This window comes from Mesoplodon mirus (assembly GCF_964341445.2).
Source record: "Mesoplodon mirus genome assembly, chromosome: 10".
In the NCBI taxonomy this organism is placed as follows: Eukaryota; Metazoa; Chordata; class Mammalia; order Artiodactyla; family Ziphiidae; genus Mesoplodon; species Mesoplodon mirus.
Window position 1 is genome coordinate 38,117,948 of NC_138986.1, and position 22,392 is coordinate 38,140,339.

The following is a 22,392-nucleotide window of genomic DNA, read 5'->3' on the forward strand; positions in this document are numbered from 1 at the left end:
TTTTTACTCTTTTGTCACCTATTTGGGTTTATTGCAATTTTTCACTATTATAAAAAAAGTGCTCTCTTATGAACATTTATTTTATCCAAATCTTTTAGTGCAATTAGTATAACATTTCTCACAAATTGCTTTTCAAAGATTTCTTCCCTTCTTATACTTTTAAAGACCATGCTTTTTTTTAAACTTTATGTATGTTAATCAAATTACCCCCCATCCCATATCACTAAAAATTATCCAATTAAATTAATTTTGAGAAAGAAAATGATAGACTTTATACAGACATGCTGGTTCAAGGCCTGAAGTGAAAGAAGTCAAGGATTTTATATTTGGGAACCTGAATGTAAAAGGTATGAGTTTGAAGAACTGTTGAAGTTTTTCACAGAACTGAGGATACATGTTTCTGAGAGAAGTAAAATTGTTATGGGACTATTGGTAAATAGTTTAAAGCATTAGTCCTGTAGCCAACTGCTAAGTTCTGTATTTGATTTTGACTTATGTCAGATAACAACTTTCTTACATCAGATAATGACCTCAAACTTTCAAATGATGAACTTACTCTCATTTCCACCTTTGTGCTAGCATATGCAAATCATTGCCTTTTTATGTCTTTCAAATATATCTTGGAAATATGCAAATAAAAAGCTAGCCATTGCGTGTGTATATATTATATCAGCAGTTCTATCTGCTCAGTTATTTCAAGATTAAATATGATTTTATGTCGTTTACCTAAATAGTAACTACATAATCAGAACCCTTGCATAATAATTCGATTGAGGATTTACAGCTTTACAACCATTAACTTATTAATCTTTACAACTTGCTCTGAAGGCTTAACTTGGTAACTAAGCATTTGTGATTTATAGATGGAGAAAATGAAATAGGCAGGTGAGATTATTTATTTGTAATAGATATTGACTGAGCTGGGAATGAAGCCAGGACTCTGGAGTGTTCATTCTCTAGTCCTGTATCTTGGCTATAGAATCTAATGATTCATTATTTTAATTGGGTTACAATAACATAGCAAATTATCCAACAACTGACAGTCTATCAAATGGCACACACACCTACAGTCCTAAAATCAATGCTGTTAACAGTGATATCTCTAACATACTTTAAATTGAGGGCTTTCTGAAACTAAACTTAATCTATTAAATTAAAACACTAAATGGTAGTGTTACCATTATGTATATTTTACTTCATTATAATAATTGTAAAATTGACAAACTTAGAATACCTCATTTAAAGACTCTCAAACAGGCCTTTTTATTTATACAATACTATGATACATAAACACCATAATTCCATGTTGAATAAGTTAGTTGACAGTACCAGCATTTTATTCAATATGTAACTAATTAATTGTGACATATAAGACCAAGGCATGGAAGGCTGTTAGATGGGGTCGATCAGAAAACGCCAGATCTAGTGAAGTTATCAGGCTGTGTCATGGGATAAATATTGGGCTGTTGCCAGTAGGTAAGTCTTGTGTCTGAAAGGTGGATATGTGACTTGCAGTATGGAGTTAAAACAACTGATTCAAAATATAGATTGTAATTATCAATAGCTTCTGGAGGAACAGCCAAATCTAGAGATAAGTACTAAAAACAGGAGAACCAGAGACAATGTTCCAGATTTTATACAGTCAATGATACATCAGCAGGACAACATATTTGAACCACTTACCTAAAAACGAAGATTAGATTCTCTGCTATCTTCTGGACTAACTGATGATTGGCAGACAAGCATTTGCAGATGTGTTCTATAAATCAGTTCTCAAGGCACTGAACTAATGAGAGAGGCTATTACTATGTTAGTTGCTTCTAGACCAAATACTATTATATAAAAAATTAACTTCAGTATCAGTTTACTCCAAGAAATAGAACCAATAATACAAAACAAGTAGAAGCAGAACCAACACACACACACACACACACACACACACACACATACATATAGCGATTTATTTCAAGCATCTGGCTCATATGATTGCAGGGGCTGGAAAGTTCGAAATCTGTAAGGCCAGCTCACAGGCTGGAAACTACAGTCTCTATGACAATTTCTTCTTCCTCAGAGAGATTTCAGTTTTGCTCTTATGGTCTTTCAACTGATTGGCTCAGGCCCACCCAGATTATTGAGGATAATCTTCTTTATTTAAAGTTAATTAATTGCAGATCTTACCCACATTTACAAAATGTCTTCACAGCAACACCTAATTTAGTTTTTAAATGAATAACTGGGTACTATAGCCCAGCCAAGTTGACATGTAAAGTTAACCATCACAACTTCCTAAAATCAACTGTAAAATTTATAGTTCAAAAAACAGATGCATGAAAACCAGTCAGTAAACAACTTCTAATTACACGTAGTGGGCTTCCCTGGTGGTGCAGTGGTTGAGAATCTGCCTGCCAATGCAGGGGACACGGGTTCGAACCCTGGTCTGGGAAGATCCCACATGCCGCGGAGCAACTGGGCCCGTGAGCCACAACTACTGAGCCTGCGCGTCTGGAGCCTGTGCTCTGCAACAAGAGAGGCCGCGACAGTGAGGCCCGCGCACCGCGATGAAGAGTGGCCCCCGCTCGCCGCAACTAGAGAAAACCCTCGCACAGAAACGAGGACCCAACACAGCCAAAAAATTAATTAATTAATTAATTTTTAAAAAAACTATTAAATACACATAGTTTATAGAGGATGTGTGCGAAAGAACTAAGGGGTATATCCTTTTGGAGGGAATATACATGTGAGAGCGGAGCCTTGCTTGGGTTTAATCCAGAGGTTTTAAACCAACGACTCACAGAAACTGTGATAATCGCTAAGCACTAGCTGGAGACCATAAGAGATTGCTCTAAGATTTCGCAACAGCATTCTGAGGCATAAATTATTTAATATGACTAAGAGATTTATATTACCTTTTTTTTTTCTTTTTGAGGTAAAATTTGTAAGTCTATACGTGGGGAACGCGGCGTCAGGACCCCTCGTTGCCCGGGTCGTCCTCGTCGAGCCGGAAGCAGCTGTCGGCCTCGGCCTCGCCTTCCTCCCTCGTAGTCGTCGTCCTGTGCAAGAGCTCTGAGCTCTGGTGGGCGCCGGGGCCTCGGTGGCCACGCAGGACTCGGCCAGTCGTGGGCACCTGCACGCCGCGCCGCTCCGCCTCCGCCTCGGCCCCCAGGACCTGCTTGCGGGTTACGTCCGCGTGCTCCCGGTCCTGACTTCGCTCGCTTCCCGCTTCCCGCTTCCCGCTTCCCGCGCATCACGGAGGCGTCCAAGTTGGCGGGTGAGGCGCTGCGTTTGTGAAGGAGGGAGGTGACGCTGAGGAGGGTGGTCCTGACGTTCTGGGTGGGGTCTCACCGCGCTGAGGGCAGCTCACAGCTCCGGGGGGGCGGGTCACAAACTGAGTGACGGACCAGTCTCTAGATGTTGGGGTGCTATATCTTGGTCAGGAACCGAAAGGCTGGCAGGGAGTAAGGAAGTCGATGGGGCTTTTGAGGCGCGCCTGGGAAGTAGCCGCCCTCGTCGTAGGTGTTGGGAGGCCCGGAGATGGCCACTTCCCAGTTGTACAGGTCGCCCCCGTCCAGCAGGGTCACCCAGAAGCCCTCCACCGGCTCCTCTTGCAGTCCCTCGAGCTCCAGCAGCAGCGCCTTCTGTGATCTTGGGCACCAGCGGCCGGGCTATGGCGGTGGCGGCCGGGCCCGGGGCCGGGGTGGGCGGGGCCGCGGGCTGAGGGCCAGGTCGGCGTCCCGGGCGGGGCTGCCTTCCTTCTCCGCGCCGCCTGGGCCCCCGGGCGCTCCACCTGCTTATGTTACTTTTATACTAGTTTGCTTCTGTGTTTATAATTCACTCATTTCTTCAGTAATTTTTGTGTACTTTTGCTGTATATATGTCCAGTGGCACTGACTCTCTTTAGTGTAAACCCATGGAAAATTGTTGAGTAGAGAAAATTTGCCTTCCGTCTGCCTGCATTCACCCTACGCCTGTGGTTCCTCGTTTGCTCAGATTTCTATTATGTTAATTTTGTTCCCAAGCCTTACAGATCAGGTTGCCTAGAAGCAAAGCTTGATATAGGGATTCTTACCCATGTGTTCATTGTGGAAACGCTCTCAGGAGAAAGTGAGGGAAGCAGCATATGGTGGGGGGAAAAGAATTGGGTCTGGAGAGTGCCTAGTGTGATCAATCACTGTGAAGTTTTTAGGGAAAGGTACTATAGATTTAGTCCAGCTAGAGGCAGGCAGAGCAGTCGATTGAAAGTCTTTGGCCAAGTTCTACCTCAGGGAGATGGATGGGGCTGGCATGTAGCCTCCCAGTCAAACTGGCTGCCATTTGGCTGATGGAAATTCTCCAGCTAGGGGAGCGGGTGTGAGCTGATATTTGCCAACACTCACATAAGCTAGGGAATGTGTACTCCTCGCCTTAAGGGGTATTTGGGCAGGGTACCAACAGCACCGCTAGCATGCATTACAATCTTCTCCCTGCACTACTGACATCCACTTAATGATGACATTAATTTTTTTTCTGTCCCAGGCCCAGGTGGCTTCACTGGTCAAGTCTACCCAACATTTAAAGAAAAATTAACGCCAGTCCTTCTCAAACTCTTCCAACAAAATTGAAGAAGAGGGACCACTTTCAAATTCATTTCTTGAGGCCTGCATTAGCCTGATACCAAACCCAGGTAAGAACACTACCAGAAACAAAAGCTGTAGGCTAATGTCTTTGATGAACACAGATGCAGACATTCTCAACAAAACATTAGCAAACTGAATTCGACAATAAATTAAGATACGTACACCATGATAAGTGGTATTCATCCCTTGGATGCAGTTATGGTTCAACAACCACTACATTAATAAAAGAAAAGATAAAAATCATACGATCGTCTTAATACATGCAGAAAAAGCATTTGATGAGTAATGCCTGGGACACAAGCATGTGTAAATCTTTTAACTTCTTTCTTCTCATGATCTCATCCAAAGGGGAATTCTTTATTTAATCCCTGTTAGTCTGTCTGTCTCCATGTTGGTCCCATGAACAGACTGTCTTATTTATTAAGTTAGATACGGCTGTTTAAAAAAAAAGAGTTAATGGGAATCAATACTCTAGTTTCAACCATTTTCTTATTTAAAGTAGTGATCTCTTGCTACGATATTAATATTTACTACCAAAAAGGTAATTGTTACATGATACAATTGTTACATGATACAATACAATGATGCAGGTGCAAAACTGTGAACTAGTGAGCATGTGGTATAGTAAAGAGGCAGAGCATTTTAGGAGCCGAGTAATTGCAACATAGGTGATTCTGAAAACATGAAATTGTATATTTTAGTTCATGTGCTTAAGAAAATCCAGAAGTGACTCTCAGGGGGTGTTTGTTACCCCCAGTGACACCTCTGCCAAGGACATGTCAAGAAAAGCCTTTGCTGGGATGAAGGAAGCAGCTCTCATGGAAACTCCCAGACATACTAAGAGTCTATTTTCTTTCTACCATCATTTGATCCTTTCCTGTCGAGTAAACTGTAGTCCACAGAAATTTGGAATTGGATTTTTATCCTGCAGCAGCTCTGCTATCCTTCAGTGGGAGAATATAGTCATTTTCTCATAAGATTCTCTTACCTGTGGTTATTAGGCTGACAAACCACTCTAGACCAGTATTTTGCAGATACTCTCATCTGGGTGAGCCTTTGATTCTCTGATCTATATTAGAGGTCAAAACAGGTCAAAAATGTAAGCATTTGGACAGGTAGAATATGTATTCAGGAACTAAGGAGCATACAGATTTTGGAAATTTATATATAAAAAATGCTGAGGCCTAAAAACTCTTGCTATCTGATCGCAGGAACTAAAAATATTTGGAAAGCAAACAATACTTTTATACATTATCAGTTTGGACAGATTTCTTGTGTAGGTCAATATGCAACTTATGTTTATTATTAAAGTATAAAATATTTATCTCTTCTTAAATGTTTGGAATTAAAGATGAGTGAGATTTTTTTCTGTCAGTGTTGAGCTCACAGTCTGGAGTAAGAGGTGCTGACTGCCATGTTGAAGGGTAAGACAGTATGACATAGTCATATATAGTTAGGGCTAGTCGTCAAGATGCCATAAGGTGACCCTGGTTTTAAACCAAGTTTATCTCCCAATAAGGTGTTTTCTTGCCCCAGCTAAATTTAGTCATATGTCAATATGTCTGTGAGCTATGAGCTGTTAGCTACCAGAAGTTTAAGAAAGAAATATGCCCACAGGGATTTAGGTAACAGAGGTCAAAGCATTTGTCAAAATTTTCCTGGAATGAAACACTGATGATCTGAACATTTCCTTGTGTATAAATTTTATCTCTAAAGAATTAAAGAGAACAATAATTATTGAACTCTAGTGAATGATATGCATGCTGAAGTGTCATATTTGCAACTAACTTTGAAATGCATCCCAAAATAAGATAAATTGTAGGATGGGTAGAGGGACATGTATGTGATAAATCCAGTATAGTAAAAGAGTAACTGTAGAATCTCAATGGGAGAATATTACTGTACATTATACATTTTAATAATTTAATTTTGAAAAAAAAGGGACCAGCCAGGTCAAGAGTGAGAGCTAAGGGGAGCTATCGTAAAATAAATCTCAATAAAATACAACAAAGAGGCTTAAGACCGGTACCAATTTGGCAAAGAAGAATTATCCTATCTATAAGATTAATGTGAAAATCAGATTCTAAGATAAAAATCAGGGTTTGAAGCCAATAAAAGTCGATCAAAAAGCAAAGACAGAAGTTCACAGGTTCACAGGAGCACTGATGGACAGATGTTACTTTTTTTTTTCTTTTTGCCTTAGACCTTGTCCCCGAGAGCATGTCTTTCTCAATTTTGAATGCAAGGTCTTCTAAACCAAGCATTTCATAAACATACTTGAACAAAATTTCCTAATTAACATATATTTTCTGATTGTATATAATGCATCAAGATAGGCAATCATGCTTCATGATAAGCTTCCAATTGGATAAAACTCAAAATCACACTCTATCCTTAAAAGAAATCATTTCAATTGGGTAATAAGTGCTCACAATAAGCAGTTTTCCATGATTACAAAAAAAAGTTCTGATTGGGAAAATATGCTTACTGTAGCAAACTCTGTGTAGCAGTTACATAAATTGTCCTTCATTTCTCATCCAATATACAAAATTGTTAGCTTTCTATTCTTCTTATGTGGTTGCATGTCCTTCTATGAAGGGTCCCATGACCTGGGTAACAGAGCATAGATAAACAAAGGCAGAAACAGGAGGCATGCTGAAAAATGGGCAGAATTATTCCCCTTAGGTCTCTCCTAGCTATGAAAAAGCTCTAGAATGTTTGGGATTAAAATCCACTTGATATTCATTTCTTCTTCCCCCTTCCTTGCCTGGTATGAGGTTGATTTTCAATAAATGTGGTTAAATGAATGACATATAATTGGTAATCAGAAAGTTAAAGGAGGAGAAGAGTCCAAATTTAGGGAAGAATAGTACTGATATTAATAAACATATATTTGGTAATAGAAATAAAAGAAAACATATAACAAGCATGTGTAAAAAATGGTTACGGTAAGTCAAGAAGAGAATTAAAATCAAACAAAGTTTAACTTATTGCTGGAACTAATGGTAAAGATTTAAAAGAGCAGTGTTCAGTTTCAACATTCAACCCCTTCTTTCCTCCCCAAACGCTGTTACCTGCTTCTTCCTCTCAGCATCACAGTGAACTGAACAAAGAAATGAGCCAGAGTTTAAGACAATTATCTGCAGGAGCAGCAAAAACTATAAAGGTCTCATCAACAGGCCTGAAATGTTGATTAATTTCTGGGAGATAGGAGGCTTGTCAGCCTTATAAGATAAGGTTGTTGTGCTGTCAGCTCATTACACAACGTGAGCCAAAACTGCTCAATGAAAAAGTGGGCAGTTTTCATCCAGTAAGCGTCTGTGTTTGTCCGGGCCTTGTGAGAAGCAAGCTATGAGAGAAAATGGGGAGGGATCCAAGGGAGGCTGGGAGAGACATCAGATCAGGATTTAGATCTGACCCTGAGTGAGGAGAGAGGACAGGAAGGAAGCAACTGGGTGGAAACATCTTAGATTGAAGTTCAAAGGAAAGTTCATTTCCACAAGGCTGTTCAGGAGCCAAAGGCAGCTGTCCCAGGATTCCTGCTTCTCTAAGGAACAGACCTGCCTGTGAGTCCCTGCCACTCTCTCTCATTGGCAGGAGCAGCCTGTGGGGAGTGTGGCTTCCATTAAAATGGGGCAACAGATGTCAGAACACAGCAGCTGGGGCTCTCCATGAGCTCTGCTCCTTGTGGCCCAGGCCTGACTGTGCGCTCTCACGGCCTCCACAGCCCACACTTGCTCCACCCCACAGATTCAAGGAAATCTCCTCCATTGTCCTCTCTTCCTCAGGAAAATTTTAAATAATGTCAATAATTTGAATTTTGAATAGGGAGGTTTGTGAGAAGAAGAATAGATAGCCCCAGCCTCTGCAGTTGATCTGGGGGCCACCATTGTTCCCCATTCTCTTCCTCCTCCATTATTTGTTTCAAAATCCCCTCATCCCAGGCTATCACCTTGCCAGTTAATGGTGTTGTATGCATGACGGTATGACCTAAACCTTCATTTCTGAAGGCAGTAAGCTCTTGACAATTACCCTCTTGGTCTGGTGTTGCTGCACTTGTCCATTCACAGTTACAGTGGGGCTGACTCCCATTTGTAAGAGCAGCCCTACCTCATCCTGGGATCAGTGTCAGTTTCCCATGCCGGTGACTCCTCTTCTTTCCTCTGGGGCCTGGGAGCACAGAATCCAAAGTGCCCAGGCAGCAAACACAGCTTGTACCTCGATGGTGCCCACAGTATATAACTGCCATTAGGAGGCATGGGAACAGCATCTGCCCAGTCAGAATCTATTGCTTCTTGCTAGATGAGACAACAATTTCTGGTGTGATAACAAGTATTATTTTTGTGATATCTTTCAGACTTTTTCTTTTTAATTGGAATCCTAATGCCATAAAATCACTTTGGAATGAGCTATAATTTTCCCTCCTTCCAATGCACACTCAGATTGTTGAAAGAAATAAATGAAATAATGCATGTAAAAGAGATTAGTGCTTGACACAAAGTAGGACTAAATAAATATTGAATCTTTATCCAAATCTTTCCCGATGATAAGCTATATTTATAATGAATACTGTATTTAATATTGCTATTATAGCATCAGTTTTTCATTTAACACACAATAATAACAATAAAAAGCCAATTTGTGGGCTTCCCTGGTGGCGCAGTGGTTGAGAGTCCGCCTGCCGATGCAGGGGACACGGGTTCGTGCCCCGGTCCGGGAAGATCCCACATGCCGCTGAGCGGCTGGGCCCCCGTGAGCCATGGCTGCTGAGCCTGCGCGTCTGGAGCCTGTGCTCCGCAACGGGAGAGGCCACAACAGTGAGAGGCCCGCGTACCGAAAAAAAAAAAAAAAGCCAATTTGTGTCACACACAGCGCTTGGCACGAGCATGAAAAGGAAGAGGTTGCCTTTAAAACACTTGGCGTTGAACTCTGTGTCTCTCTTTTATACTCAGTCTATAAACGTGCCATGGTGGCCCATGTCTTACACAAATAACTTAGACCTTACCACTTAACAAAAAGTTAAAATATCCTTGAACATTTGAATATACTATTATTGAAATTAGGGCATTTGTTTTTTTCAGGAGAAATTACCAAAAAATGCATTACCCCAGAGTCATTTCATTTTGGTAAGTGGCACAGTTTTCAACTAGTTCATAATGGATGTTTAAATTTGCATCTAGATGTTACTTATATTTTGGATATTTAATAAAGCAAACAAGTATTCATCTTCCTGAAACTTTCTGTATTAAAAATATGGGATTTTAAATTTCAGTGGCTGATTAAAACTTTTCACTTTGTCCTCTGTGATTTACACTGTCTGATATTAATTAGCAAGAATTCATTAAAAAGAGTGTATAGTATATCTCAGTAAAAAATCAGTACCATCAGTAACACCAAATTCTCATTCCCCAGAAGCAAAAAAAAAAAAAAAAAAAAAAATTATACTTTTTTCTTTGGCCTCTCTCTTGGCCCTGTCACAATATCTTGAATATTTTGAATATTTTGCTTTAAATAACATTCCTACCATGGTATTCTGTACAATTACAGTAAAAGCTCTATTCTTATAAAGAAAATCAGCTTTGTAGCAGTGTTTAATTTACTGAAAAAAAAGACTATTTGAGCAATGAAAAATCTCCTTTAAACAAAAAAATACCAGTTGAAGAAAAGAAATAAACATCTTAAATCTTTACAGTGAAAAGGTGAGACAAGGAGAGTCAGAGGAAGAAGGATAGAAGAATGGGCAAGGGAAGAAAAAATAGGAAATCAGAACATAATTATTATGAGATATACAATGTTGGGGACATTTTCAAAGAACTTTTATTCCATGTTATAGTTCAAACTTAGCATATAAATAGCAAGTTCCAAAAATGGAACTTTAAACTATTTTCTCAATTATTGGTTTGGAGTTTGGAAGGGATGCAGTTCCGAGATTGTTCCTACTGACTAAAACATAGAAGGGGCCAGGACAAAAGGTTTTTGGAGGCTGACTCCAAAGAATTTTTAAACTTTTTTGTCACTTTTGAAATGGATGGTTTTATTATCATTTTTATAAGTAATCCACTCCTCTTCCAGAAATATTAAAAGAATAATTAATTTCCTTTTATTTTGTACATTATTATTTTCAGGATAGAAAAGTAGTGCTTATAATTTCATGACCACAAAATAATAAATTAATTTGTATTACACTATAATGGATTGGGACCAGCTCTAGGGACTGAGCAAAGAGGGCAGGTTTTACGGGTGCCCTAAGGGAAGAGGCTCCAAAATCTTACTAATGAATACATTTCCCATGTCGGCTGGCTGGCCGTGGGGCCTGAAATTCTCAGTAGAGTCATTGTCGAAATTAAGGATTCCAGAAAGCCTCAATAACAATGCAGATGTTTCACCAGCAGTGAAAATACTAACCTACTATCATTGATTTAAAAAATTATAAATAGCTAGCTGCCACTTCTTAAAATACATGAATTTATTGAAAAGACATGAGAGGGAAATGCAGAATGTGTCAGGTCAGGTGTGGACTGAGGATACTGAAATAGCTTCTGAGATTGCGAAAGTGTAACGAATAAATCTGTGTTAGGTACTGTCACCTGGCACCTCTCTTCCTGTTTAATCCCCCCACCTCCTAAATCACAGGGGCTGTATGGCTAGAAACTACATTTCTCAGATGCCCTTGCAACTAGTTTTCTGGATGAGATTAGCTTCCACCATTGAGATGTCCTCATTAGAGTTTAGAAAATGAAGGATGTGGGGGTCATTCTTCCTTATTTAGTGGAGCAGGTCAATAAGCAGAATGCAGCAGATGTGTCACGTGCAAGAGCTTCCTTGTCTGTCTACACCATTGAAATAGATGTGGGTGAAATGCCTCTGTTAGGTTGGCAGTGGTGCAGCACTTTCCTGACCACGAGGTGGCAGTAACATTTCTTGACCTCTAACTTCTCACTCCAGAACAATTTTGTAAGCACCTAAATTCTGGTACTGAATTCCTTTCTGCTTAAAAACACTGAGTGATTCTATTCCCTGCCATCAACACTGACAAATAAGCTCCAAGGAGTCAGGAATTAGGAATACTAAAGAACTAACAAAGAAAGAAGGAAAATAGATGCAAAGCACCTGTAGCAATGTGAGCTAACCAAAAGAGTTGCTTCAACCAGGGAATTTATATGTGCCACTTAATAGAAAAGTAGCCAATCCTCATGAAATACAATTAGAATCCTCTGGACACAGTAAGGAGTGTAAGAGGGTAGCTACAAGTACAGGGTATTTGGGAGAGGCAGACTTTGTCTTAGGTCTGGATCTGAAGTGCCCGCCTAAGGGCAGTAGACTTAGATGGAACAGAGCAATAACCTGGTAGAAGGAAGGAGCAACATGTGAGTAACTCACTCTCTCCACATGCAGCTTGTGGCTTGCTTGTATAGTTAAATATTAGAAAAGTTTGGCGCTGGGTAAGATTTTTCATGTATACGTCAGCTTTGACAATTCAACATTTTATGGCACAAATTGATAGCAGTGGCAAGATTATCTTTCAAACTTACGTGTTAAGAATGTTTTTGTTAAGAAAGAGGGAAGAAAGCTTGGTAAGAAATTGAGGCCTAGGTCTCTTGCTACACATCTTTGGTAAGAAGTGGTAAAACCCTTATAGAAGATTCTGGGGACAAGTCTTACCAATTGTCTTTGGAAGAAATAGACTTATCCCTAGGTGAAGTAGCTAAGTGGATAGACAGAGAATTCCAAGCTGCTATTGGCATCATTTACGAAAACTAAATCTCTAAAGGGCCAACTAGGAAATTGGAACAGAAAGAAATCAAACCTTTTTAAAATTACTGTAATGCCTTTTCTTCTTGTTCCTGTCATCACCTGAGCAGATATATTTATTCACAAAGTAACTTGCTTATGACCATTGATCATCAAAAAGACTATAGATGGGCTTCCCTGGTGGCGCAGTGGTTGGAAGTCCGCCTGCCGATGCAGGGGACACGGGTTCGTGCCCCGGTCCGGGAGGATCCCACATGCCGCGGAGCGGCTGGGCCCGTGAGCCATGGCTGCTTAGCCTGTGCGTCCGGAGCCTGTGCTCCACAATGGGAGAGGCCACAACAGTGAGAGGCCCACATATCGCCAAAAACAAAAACAAAAACAAAAACAAAAACAAAACAAAAAAAAAAAAGACTATAGAAGTAGTCAAGGGCCATGACCAGATGTCCAGGACATCCAGAGAGTAGTCTGTTTGTTAAACAGCTAGGACAGTTTATGGAAAAGTTCTGAAGAGGCTGGTGATCCCTGCTACATAGATCCTCAGATTAAATAAGAGTGTCTTTTTTTTCTTTTTTTGCGATAAAATTGTTACATTGTATCATGCCCTCAGGTGATCCGTCACTGGCCTCTACTGGCAGTAACCTCCCTCAGCCTCCTGCAAATGTTCAGAAACATAAAACAAGGTCATGCCTAGAGATTGAAATAAAGGTGAAGGCAGATCTTGGCACTATACACATTCATGATAAGAACCAACCAAACTTTTCTAAGAAAGAGGCAAATGAGGCCGTCAAGCCTTAAGTTGACCAAGTCTAACTTAAACCAAGTTAATAAAGCTAGTAAGGCTGAGAGCCTGGGTTACTCAGCAGGCTGATGGAAACATCCATCACTGAAATTCCTGGCCTCTTGCAGATTCCAGCCTCTAAGAGGAGCATGTCCTATTGTACTGATTGACTTTACATGCTCTGATATTCCAGATAACTTCTTTCTATGGTGCTTCTTTCGTCTTGGTATTTTAATAGTTACCAACCAGGATTGAAGTGAACCATAATAGATTCCCATATCCATTCAGTCATTCCAATATTTATTGAGCATTTATCACATGTCATGCCCTGAACTAAGATCTGGGACATAATATTAAATACAATTTGGCTTTTATTCAATAACATGATATGAGAGGAGAAAAAGATTCAAAAAATAATTACAGTATTGTGTGATTAGTGTAAAAATGGAGATATGTATTAAAGAAGAGGGGAATTAATCTTCTTCACTTGGATAGCAATGGAAAATGGTAGAGAAGGCCTACAGAGAAGACATATAAACTCTGTCTTTAATGATGAGAAGTTTGTACTGCTGGGAATTGTGGGTAAGATGATAAAGCACATTCCAAGAAGTATTAAAAACATGGTATGAAATTGTAGGGTGGATTAAAGGAATCTTAAATAATTAGAATGTCTAGATTCATGCTACCACATGGCATTTGTAGGTGATGAGGTTGGAAAATTAATAATAATAGCAAATATTTAAGTGGTAGTTTGTTCTATGTATATTACATGTTTTAACTCTGTACAGGAACTCTGTGAGGTAGGTATCATGTCTTCACTGTTTTCCCTATTTTATAGATGTAGGAATGCAGGCAGCGAAAGGCAACATAAATTGATAAAGGTTGTAGAGTTAATAGGTTGTAGAATCAGATTCAAAACCAGGCAGAGAGAAATTTTCCCCTGATTTTATTTTCAAATTCAGCTTTTTTTGAGGTAAAATGTACATATTATAAAATTCAACTTTTAAGTGTTGACAGTCTAGGAATTTCGATGAATGCGTTTGATATTCATCCATATGGTGGCATATATCCAAAGTTCTTTCTTTTCTATTGCTTCAATAGCTTCCATTATGTGGGTTTCATAATCAGTTTATCTGTTCACTGGTGGGTAGACATATTTCTTGTTTTACTTTTTGATTATTATAAATAATATTATGTTAAATATTATGTCTGATAGTTCCAACATCTGGGTCATTTTAAGTCTGGTTCTTCTGATTACTATGTCTCTTGACAATGACTATATTTTTTCCCCTTGCTTTTTTGTGTGTCTCATAATTATTTATTACATGATGGACATAATGTGTAAACCAGTAGAGATTCAGGTAAATAACATTTAGACCTGAGAAATGTTATATGTGAAGAAGAAATGGGCACTCTCCTCTCAGGCCATTAGTGTGGGTATTGAGTCAATCCAGTAAGAAGCTGAGCCAAATTTGGATTTTGTTTTGGCTTTGATTATTGTCAGTGTACCACAGGCTTCAATTTTCTCTAGCATTGCCTTGTGCTTAAGTTGACCAAGTCTAACTTAAACCAAGTTAATAAAGCTAATGCGGGCTAGAGTACCACAAGGTTTTATTTCCTCCCTCAGTGATTTTGTTCTACCCTCAGTTCTCTGAATGCCTGTACAATAAAGGGAGTGCATGCACTCTCTCTCTGTCTCTCTCCACATGCTCTTCCCCTACTGCAGCAACAGACTTTTGTAGCCTGTTACTTGGTATAGTTTAGGCTTAGACATAGGGATAGACATATTCTCTGTCGTTCCAGTCCAATCTCAATCTTAAGCAGATCCTGTGTGCCTGAGCCCAGGGGAGGATTTATGCCCCTTCTCCCCACATCAGCCAAAGTCTAACTTGTATCTGTTAGGAGTGTTTTCCCCCCCTTTGCTAGTGGTATTACAATAGGATGCTGGGTCTCAGGCTCTTTTCTGCTGCTTTCTCTAATGTAGAGGGAATTTTTTCCTGTAACATCAATGGGTGTTCACCTGTACCCTAAAGGTGACAGAGTTTGCTGGCCTTCCCCAGTGGCTTTAGACTTTTGCTCCATATGTGAGAAGGCTGAGGGTAGGGGTGTAGGGTTCCATACCTTTCCCTCAGTGATGGCCAATCTCCTTCTTCATGTCTGCACTACCTTGGGGGGCTCTTTTTTGGTTTCCCAATCTTTCTTACAAGCAATGAATGAAGGTCCATGGAAAAGGAACTATGATGTTTGCAAATTCCACTTGGGTTTAGAACTTCCAGAGATTCTATATTGTCACAGTAGTCCACACTTGATTATAGGAACTCATTGATTTTTTTTTAACCTGATTTCTTCTTATCTTCTTATATGGTAAATAATGCTTCTTCCTCCCGTGCTATTCCTCAGGTGAGAAAGTCCTTACGTTCCATCTCTTCTTGGATTTCTTCTTGCCTCTCTTTGGGATTCAGATTACATCATTGCCTCATAACCTCAGCAATCTGACGGAGTCAATAAAAGCTATGACTTTGTAGTTAATCCAGATTTTTCTAACTGTTGGGAGAGAACAGTGCTCATTCTAGCTTTCTGCAACCTAGACACACACCAGGCCCTGTTTTTAAACTATTATGCAACCTATTGTTCAAAAGTAGCTGGGAATTAGATAATTTAGGGCTTACATGTATATATTATATTAAAGAGGTACAATATTATCCTGAAAGGCAGGTAGGAGACAGCAAAGGATTTTAAACAAGGATAACATAATCAGATTTGGGATCTAGAAAACTAACCTCAACAGCAGTGTTAAAAGCACTTATTGTAAGAAGCAGAAAGATGAGTTGAGCCTGAAATAGTCTAGAGATGAGATAATCAGGACCTGAATAAGAGGAAATGGGCTTGAAAAATATCAAGAAGTTTTCCAGACTCAGTGACCAATTAGTTTAAGTAAAGGGAGGGCAATTCTATTGTAACTGAACATCCTAATTGACCAGCATATTTACTGAGTTCCCATTTCATTATCAAACATATCCTAGTTCAAATGAAAAATTAAATTATATGGTCAACTTCAGCATATGGTGACTGCAAGATTTTCACCTTGGGAAACTGGATTACAGTCATTAATATTATTGAGATATGCTTTAAGTGGAGCCAATATTGGAGGAAAGAGGATGTGCTCAAAGAAATATTACTGAATTCCACATCAGGTGCTGATGTTCAATAGAGAACTGGATATGTGGGTCTGGAGATAAAAGAGAGGCCTAGAGTGGAGGTATAGATTTGATGATCATTAGTGGTAGTGGAATTTATTGATATAAATGATATTGCCCACAAAATGCAAAGTTAGAAAAATCAGGAAGGAGACTGATAGAGAATGGCCAGAGAAGAAAAATGGGTGTCAGTGTAAAGAACTGCCATGAAACACAAGAAAGTAAAGAGTTTTAAGTATGGAGTGGTCAGTAGTGCCAAATAGTCATTGTGTGAAGTAAAAGGTGGACTTAAAAAATGACCTAGTGGTTTTTCTAAACCCAGACAAGAGAGGAAATGGAGAACAAAGCCCCAGAAGGCATGTTAGACACACTAAGGAATTCAAAACAAGCACCTTTCCACATACATTTGCCCTACTCATCCCATATATCTGATATCTCAAGCAAAAACGTTATATTTGGAAGACTAAAACTGTATGTGGTAATGGTATATTTCTTCATTTTTTCATTTATTTCTTTTTTCTTACATTTTTAGCTTGATGAAAAAATTTTACAAAGTCACCTAACAAATGGAACTGTAACTTATGTAACACAGTTTTATTCAGCTGATTTGATGCATTATTGAATTTTATATTTTATTACATTTCATACTGTTACAAATACTCTCTTTTCAAAACGTCAGACTGTGAATAAAGGGCTAAGGGTGGTGAAGAGCAGGAAAATAAAAGGTTTTAATAGATGGGCAAAGGAGTGTGTGTGTGTGTGTGTGTGTGCGTGCGCACTACTGTTGCATTGCATTAAAGAGTGTAATTAATTTAGAATTAAAAGTTCTATTCTGGGAGAGTCATCTCAAATTGACCTGTTCAGAAGAGTTGATTTTCCAGAATTGAAAAGTCAATATTTGTCCTCAGTGTCCTCTTATGAGTGAATTTAAAAATTAGTCATCTTGCCTTCCTGCATAAGGCAAAATAATTTGATTTACCTGGATTCATGGATTCTCCTAACTGTATTTGTTCCAAGAATGAGGTTGCTCTTCTGTTTTTTTTTTTTTGCAGATTTTAAACAATATTTGTCCTTTCTCTATCTTTTTATACTTAATAATGTCCACCAATTTAGAAATATCTCTATTGTTGAAACAAAGAATATTTGTGCAATGTCCTTTCTGCATGTCCTTCCAAAACAATAGGCACTAACCTCCCCTTACTCTGGCAATGCAAACCTTTCTATTCATTTTCTCCTTTGGTTTTGTTTCTGATTATGTTTAATGTAAACCTTCTATGACCTTTTCTAGAGGCCTCTCAGGCCTAATACTATTGGCAGTGATTTTTTTTACCCTTAATTGTGCTCTTGACTTTGGTTTAGTTTGTCCCTCTCTGCTCCAAGCTTCAAGGTTTATTATTGCAAAGTATTTATCTATCGGCTGGTCACTTTTTTTCACACTTTGCTTAGGCATTCATAAAAACATTTCTAATTATGCTCTGACTTTTGTTCTTTTTCTCTCTGGGTCTTAGTCTGGAAGGAGAAATGGGCTCTAATCTTTCCATTATTTTTGGAGTGGGAAGCAATAAATGTTCCTTTTACCTCCTCTGTAATCCATCTAAAATACTTTACCCTCAATTGCACTTAAACTCTCCTTATTTTTTAGCTGGTATTAAGGAAGGACTGCTCATTTTCATTGATTTCTTTCTCTCTTTGCCCTGACAACCCTTCTTTCTCTCGATTTTCCCCTCCATTAGTTATATATAATTATATCTTTTTCTTCTGTCTTTTCATTAAAGTCCCTTTCTCCCTCCATTGTTTTTAGATCTCAGAGATATATCTTTCCTTGTCATTACCTTTGCATAGGCTTCCACTGAACCTAATTTGGAAGTTCTAAGCTCTTCCTGCACATTGGAATTACCTGGGAACTTAAAAGACCATACCAATTTCTGGTACCATACCCAACCAAATAAATCTGAATCTCTGGGGGTGGATTTAAAGGCTTCTCAAATGATTTTAATGTGAAGCTAAGAATGAGAGCCTTTGATATACTATTCTTAGCCAGTTTGTTTTCACTTGTTTTCCTGTTTCAAGTAAGGGAAATCATTGAGGATATCCTTTCAATGTTTTTTATTTTGCTGGTGATAAAACCAAAGAGCATTTGCAAACAGTACTGATAATCTCCACCCAAACACATATGACATTTAGGTGTTACATCATATTTTCTGTACTTAATTAGAACTAGATAAGGCAGGAAAAGCAGAAGAGAAAATAAGGTGAAAAAAGATAAGTAAGTGGTAGGAGGATGCAAGTGTGCCTGAAAGCGATAACATCACCCGGGATTGCTTGTTGCCTATGTAGATTCCATCTGTTCCTAACAGACAGGATCAGAGACTCTGGGGGGCCTGGGCATCTCTACTTTAATCATTTTGAGATGATTCTATGCCTCCTGAAGTTTGAGAACAATAGTAATGGTTAACAAAAGAATTGAAATCTAAATTTAAATTCTAAACCCCTCTAGAAGTTATCACACCTACTTTTTAAACACTTTATACCATTAATAAACTGCAGACATGAAAAAATTCACTGAAGGTTAGTTTCTATACAGCAGAAATCCTGTGTATAGGTATGTGACGGGCAGGTGAATAGGTTTGCTTGTGGTTGTACATAGTACCATATTTTGCAGTATTCCCCAAATTTGTAAGATCACAGGATTACCTGGACCACTTATTTAAAATTTAGATTTCTGAACCCCTCAATGGGCTCAAAATGAAGATTTTAGTAGGTCGGGAGTGGACTCCAGGAGTGTGTGTGTGTCCCTACAAGTTCCATCGGTGATTACTGAGATAACGCAAATCTAGAAAACATTGATCTTGGGCAATTTCAGAAGAATTAGGAAGATCCCTTTGAGCATTAAATAGATTTAAACCTGCTTTTTAATGCCAGAAACTCTTCTATAAAAGGTCATTCATTCAATAGTTAGATATAAAGTATAAATAACTGGTATCAGATTACATACAAACACTACAAAGACATGTTATGCTTTCTTTGGACTTGTGCTTGGCTAAATGGATTAGCTTCAACAGCCAGATTGATGTTCTGGGTGAGATGAAGAACTGACTATGGGTTTTGGGTAACTGGATGGGGAATATTGACAGTCCAGCTTCATTTTCAGGGGACTGTGTGGAGGAAGCAGAAAAGCTATATCCCTGCTGTACTTTCAGCTTGAGTCTGTAATATGTTTCCCTCTGTGGAGGCCCAGCGTTCTGCCAGCCTCTCCTCTGCTCCTCTCCCAGACCCCACATGCCTAAGAAGCCCTCTCCAGATGGTTAGTTCACTTACTCTAGACTGCGGGTCTGATTATTTAGCCTGGGGATGAACGTAACTCCTAACAGCTAGTGTTTCATATGTGAGGAAGGAGAGGAAATACTGCTTGGCCTAACAGTTTTGCTGTGGAAATGCAGTTATTAATTGCTCAGACGATTGAACTCAAAAGCCAGTTCTCTTTCCACTTGTGCTCTTAACTATGAACATCTTTGAATCTGCTCTTACTGTGAACATTTCTAATGGTTTCCTCCTGCGCATCATTTAAGCTTATGGGTTCTTCTACTCTTATCAACCCAATGCCATTTAATTTTCTCTCTTCCAAGAATATTTCCTAATTTATTTGATGTTGGTTACATCCTTTATTGATTGTAAACACTTTCTGTAATTTTAAGGGATTAGGATGAGAGGAAGGGCAGAAAAAAATAAAACCAAAATTGATCAAATACTGTATTAGTCAATAAGAGAAAGGAAACAAATCCACAGATTTCTGATTAATTTAAGCTGAAGTGAAACCTATTGAGAAGATATTAGGAAGCTTGCAGAATTGCCCTAAATCCTGCAGAACCAGTTTCAGAAATCTCCATTGCATCTTGTGCTCTAGAATCCAAAGAGGCTAAGAAAATGAAAATCGGATATTTTGAGCTTCGATAGTGGGAAGATGGCAGTAAAAGCTTTTTCAAACTCTTATAGTCTATCAGTCACCTTGTAGATTTACCTTCCTCTGTGCAAACATAGACTAACTTTCCAGGGATGCACTTGTTACCACCTTAAAAAAATCCTCGTATATTTAACCTTGATTTGTGGCAACTGGCTGATCTTCAACAGTAAATCACTCCACTATCTGTTTTTCAGATTTTATTCCCAGGTTGCCAGACTTTGCTGGATAAACTGTCAAAATTATGCTGACTGAAAATTCGTGCTAACTTAATTCTGAGTCATGAATTTGTCCATGTTTTTTCCCTTGACCTTCCTTTCTTTCTCTTCATTCTTTGTCCCCATAAGCTGTAGCGTAAATGAAGGAGCAGGAAACTGGAATGGGAAGGCCTGATTTTAACTCTAGGTTCTGTTAGTTATTAGTTGTGTGATTTAGGGAAGGACTCTTCATTTTATTCTGTCCCAGTTTTGTCTGTGACATAGGGATAATACTTAAATTACAGGATGCTTGTGATGATTAAAAGAGGTATTGAAATTAGCTTCCAACCTACCCTATGCTCACATATGGTAGCTATGATATGCTTAATATGCAAAGCAATCCAAAAATCTTTATTAAAAATACTTACTTGCTGATTTTGTTCTGTGGACGTTCATTTCCAGCTCTTCCTGGACAAACAGTTTGAAATCTCCACTGACACCTCAAACTAAAATTACCTGTAACAAGTCACCTCATTTTCTACCAAAACTTCTCTTCTTCATGACTTAGGGTAATACTGGTTAGTTAAAAGAGATTCTTCAGTATTACATCACCTTGTTATTTCATTCCCATCAAACTTGTATCATGACATTTTTAAACATCTTTCCCTCCACTTCACTTTGACCAAGGGCATAATATTGTGTCCCGTCCATTTGGTGCTACCAAGCAGAAGCTAGGAACCTTGTTTTGTGCACTAATTCACCACTCAAGATATGCTACAATCCCTGGAATAAGCAGAAAAATCTAAGTAATCCAGGCTACCTAATCACTTTATTCATTTATTTTTAATTTCAATAAATCCTACAATTCAACTCACAAGCCCATTTGATTATATTTACATAACAAATATTTTTATATCTCAGAACAGATAATAGATCATTTTACTTGTGTTTTCTTCATATCATTATTGGAATATCCATCTTCTATTGCTTCATTCTAATAACTGTATCTAAAATTCTGTGATCTTTATTATTAAAGGCTCTCTACTCTCTGGTGCTGACATTACTGTATACTTGCAGAAGACCCCTCTACCCCTTGGGATCCTTGCTTCAGTATGCTAAATTGTTTTAAATGTCTGATACTTCCTCCCTAAAATCCTCTCATTAAAATCAGAAGGAATGATTCTTATAAACCAACTATAGAAGCAGGATTTGCGTTTCTTGTGTTCATAACTGAGAGGTAAAAAATTCTGCTGCGATGTAGTGTTTAGAGTTTTCTCTTGTGAGAGTGCAGATGGAAGATGCAGCTGCTTTGCTTCAAATCAATTTCCTTCTATTGGTCTTCTGTTATTCTTTTTCCTGGAGAAATTTCTTGTTTTCTAACAGTGTATTTTTCCACGCAATCTAAATTATTTTTGTACAATCAATTCTTGAGTTTTAATTTTAACACTTAGTTTTCATACCTTCGACATAAGCATTTAGCCAAGAATGGAGATAACTTGTTAGGTCAGGGACACAGAATCACTGAGATCCATCTGGTTTGTGTCACAGACTTCCGTATAATGTTTAAGAGAACATACAGTATTTTTACTTCTCCTACTAAAAGTGAGCCCACATATATTTTAAAGTAATTATTTGGTTAAAAAATAAGTGTAAGGGCAGAAGAGATGGTAAAGGTCAAAAAGAGCCTGGGCTTCAATGATGTAATAGCACCAACAGTGAGCGGCCATCAGTCTCAGGCTCTTGGTACCTGGGGTCGACCAGTCAGGCTACAAATATGTATTATTTCTAGGTGTTGGAGATACAGAAATAAAACAGACTGAGCTCTCTTTCTAAGCTGCTTAACTAATTGAAGGGAACAGATAGTGAACCTGAAAATAAATAAGATGATTTCAGGTAC

The 22,392-nt window shown here is 38.6% G+C and overlaps 1 pseudogene across 1 annotated transcript; it reads right to left on the minus strand.

Annotated features, from left to right (window-relative positions):
• Positions 1-2,702: 2,702 nt before the first annotated feature.
• Positions 2,703-10,948, minus strand: LOC309811175 (ubiquitin-conjugating enzyme E2 R1-like; annotated as a pseudogene). Its single transcript has 4 exons — positions 10,886-10,948; positions 8,724-8,911; positions 5,602-5,682; positions 2,703-3,784 (listed from the first exon to the last, which is right to left on the minus strand). The product of its transcript is annotated as a ubiquitin-conjugating enzyme E2 R1-like (transcript).
• Positions 10,949-22,392: the final 11,444 nt, after the last annotated feature.